The following is a 3,927-nucleotide window of genomic DNA, read 5'->3' as shown; positions in this document are numbered from 1 at the left end:
CAAAAATTTTATTAAGAAATTTATTAGATTATTTTTTTAAAAAAAATTAATTGATTGAGAGGAAAAAGTAACAATAATAAAAAAAATCCTAAAAATGATCAATTTTTTTTTATATATATATAAAAAATTTAGATGTAAAAATAATTAATATGAAAAAGTAGTATAGCAGTTTATAACCCATATAAAGTAATAAAAAAAATCCGTTGCTTTTTTTTTTTTTTAAATTTGATTGTGACCCCCTAATGTAAAATGCCTACGTCCACCCCTGATACCTACGATCTTTGATGGTTTAAGGAAGATCCAAGAGAAGAAGAGTAATCGCAAAAGAAGAGAAGCAAGAAGAGCAACGACACTAGGGTTAAGAAATATGACCTAGGGTTTTCACTTTTGTGACATTTATATGCCCTGAAAATGGAGCCGTTTTCTGCACAAAATGACCAAAACAACGTCGTTTCACATAAGTTCTAAAACGGCATCGTTTTGGATGAAAACGTGAATGGTACATAGTGGATTCACACTTATTAGTTTGTAATGATTTAATTATGCAACTTGCATCTATATTGATCCACTCTTATTAGTTTGTAAATGATTTAATTATACAACTTGCATCTATATTGAGTTTAAATTTAGTAAGAACATAAGTTTATCCTCTTCATTTTTTTCCCTCCGTACAATGACTATAGATTAAATATATTTTAAAAATAATAAAATTGAACACACGAATTCTTTTTATTATTCCATATTATCCCATTTTTATCGACATAACACGAAATTTTTAAAGCACGTGACTCATTAATCTCAATTCCAACTGATTATATACATCGATTCCTTTTAAACACACTACTACCTGTGAATCATTTGAATCACAACAATAAAAGCAGTTTACTGTCTATGATATATTCAGTTATTCTCTTAATTTTGTCGTACCTTAAACTTATAATTTTTCAAGTCTAACAAGTCCAAAAATAAGCATCTATGACTAAGTACATTTAAATGGTACGCACGTACAAGATTGAAAAATTGTCAATTTCAAGCATGTATATATGGGACAACATTTTATTACTTTTTTCTCCAACTTGAGCAATTTATTATAGTATATGTTACGTAATCCTTGCTTCTCAATTAATCAAAGTTCGTATTTATTTAACTCTCATAAAAAATAAACCCCTTCTCGTGTTTAAATATTAAAAATTTGAAGTGAAGTAATATGACAAAATATTACAATTTATTTCGTCAATGACATTTAATTTTATTAAAATAAAAAATTTAATTATTGATATTAAATTTTAGCCCTTAATGTGATTTTCTTTTCCAATTATAATTCTTTTTTCGCATTTGTTTGACATTCAATAGTCAAGACGGGCTCAATAGTTGTAGATGAGAACAATTACATTTCGTTGACTTCGAATTCTTTCAACTTTTAATTTTTTTTTTCTTTTGAAAACAACTTTTCTTTTTTTTTTTTTTTTTTATTTGAAGGATAGAGACTAATCACCACATATAATTATTTATATGTTGATGATAGGTGCTTGTAAATTTTTCTTTAGAATATCAAACGATTGAAGATTAATACAATAAGAGAGTTAGCCCAAACAGGTCTTTATAATTTATTGTATTTTTTTCAAAAAATAAAAAAATAATAAATTAGGCAAGATGATTGGTTCGATACACATTGTGCCTCATTTGATTTTTTCGAACCACTTGACCAATTTTATAACATAGATCGTCGATGCTCGACTTCAAATGCTCTATCTCTACACTTAACATATTGATTGTGCTCAGAAGTTATGAATCGATTTAAAAGTCCAACATCTATGTCTTGATTTCGATTGTCAATACATCTGCGAATTACACACGGCCCATTAAAATTTGGATAAAAATCCTTTTGACATATCTTCCAATTCCGAGTACTCATAGGAATATACCGAATTATCAAAATCTATTCGACACACAATAATTTATTGAACTACTTCAACAAATCTGTACATTTAACCAACTTTGGTTTTGACTCCCAAGTCTAGATCGTGTATTGACACTTACTGAAGTTTGTTATTACCTAAAATCAAATGAATCCCATGCAATGACCCCATTACACATTTTTCATGAATATAACCAAGCATTATTATATATTAAATAGGCAATATAAACAGACAAAAAGTCGATAAGCTAAGGTACAGCTTGCAACGACCTTATCATAATATTATTATTATCAATTTTTTACAGCACCGGTCCTTAATATTTAATCAGACCACTTGGGATTATTTATTTTATATTGATATCAAGACAAGAAAGTCTACATATGCATCCTTCATATACTTTATTAATTTTTTTTTTCCTCATAACAATGACAAAATAAAGCTTTAATTCTTAGTCATATAAATTTTTTTTCTTTAATTATTGAGATCGATCTATTGTACTTTTCCCCCTAATTGACTTTGAATAACGGTATCTGTATTTCTAATTCATAAGCTGATCCTTATGCAAGTTTTGTTAAGGGTGTATCCCACATCGATTAGCATCAAAACAATAAACAACACATACAAGTTCGGACCAATATTCTTAATAATGTTGACATTTTAAGTTAAAATCCTAAGTTTTAATATGTTATAGATAACTCATTAAACCCAAACAAGAAATGGTCCGTCTAAGACTAAAAGCAAGCATGCAAATTCTAAGATTGATTTGATTAGACCAATATCCCACCTAAATTAAATATTAATTAATAAATAACACGCGGAAGTTTGAATTATTTCTTTTAATAAAGTTGATATTTTAAGCTGGATCGTTGAGTCTTAATAGGTGTAGCAAATCATGTTCATGCCTAAGGGTACAGTACTGGAAAGATTAACAACATTTATTAATGGGAAATATGAACAAATAATTTAGCTCATGGTAGTTAGAAGACCATTGATTAAGGCTAAAAGTTGGTAAAAATTACTTTTTAAGTAACTTAAACTTGTCAAACATGTTTTGTTGAAAAGAAAGGTAATTTTTTGTGGGAGTTTGGGAGAAAAAAGAGAAAGACTTCGAAAAACAAACATTTGACGAGTCACGAGTGAGTACTATCATACCAGCTCCACAAAGTAATTTTACATTTAAAAGTAACTTATTTCTTTTTAAACTTAACTAAAAATGTTCGCTCATGATATTTGTGGTTTCTGAGATATTTATGTTTCCAAACCAAGTTGTACTATTAAAACATCAGTTGTCTCTTTCATGCATATGAAAAGATAATATATTCTTCGTCCTCTCCTTCAACTTGAACAATTTATAATCATAATATATTTAGCATACATAATTATCTAATCTTTGATTCTTAATTAATTATCCCTTATCTAAAATAAAATCCCTATTGACTTTTACACCATATATTTGCCAATTGTCAAAGCCAAGTTTTAATGTTATGGTGAGCTAAAATCATAATTATTAATATTGAATTATGTTAGACTCTTGCCAACTTGAGCACCTCGACTCAGGATCCAATGAGAATGTGACAACAAAATTATATAATATTTTACGCCTCTTCTACAATGTTTTTATTCATAATATAAATCAATGAGTGTATCCAGCCGTTGACACACAAAAAGTTCAGCCCAAGTCGAATAGCTCAAGGAATGAAATCCAATTAGAAGATCCCCAAAATCAAATAGCCCAAAGAACGACCCAATCAGGCAATGCAGGATAAAGACCCAAATAGGGAAGCCCATTAACGCGGTAATACTATCGCCCAAGGTTGCAAGTCGCCCAAGATTTGAGCGCATGAATTGCCATGCAGTCGTCCAGAGCTGTGACCCTGCTCTCGTCCAAACATTCGAGTCACCCACCATCTTAGCAAACATAAGATGTTATGGTTACCCAAAAGTGCAGTTAATGAAGCAGTTATTAGGTAGTCCTATCACGTTCCACGATTCAAGGAATTCAATTGAA

Source organism: Olea europaea, chromosome 1, assembly GCF_002742605.1.
Source record: "Olea europaea var. sylvestris chromosome 1, O_europaea_v1, whole genome shotgun sequence".
Classification (NCBI taxonomy): domain Eukaryota; kingdom Viridiplantae; phylum Streptophyta; class Magnoliopsida; order Lamiales; family Oleaceae; genus Olea; species Olea europaea.
This window is presented reverse-complemented; position numbering follows the sequence as displayed.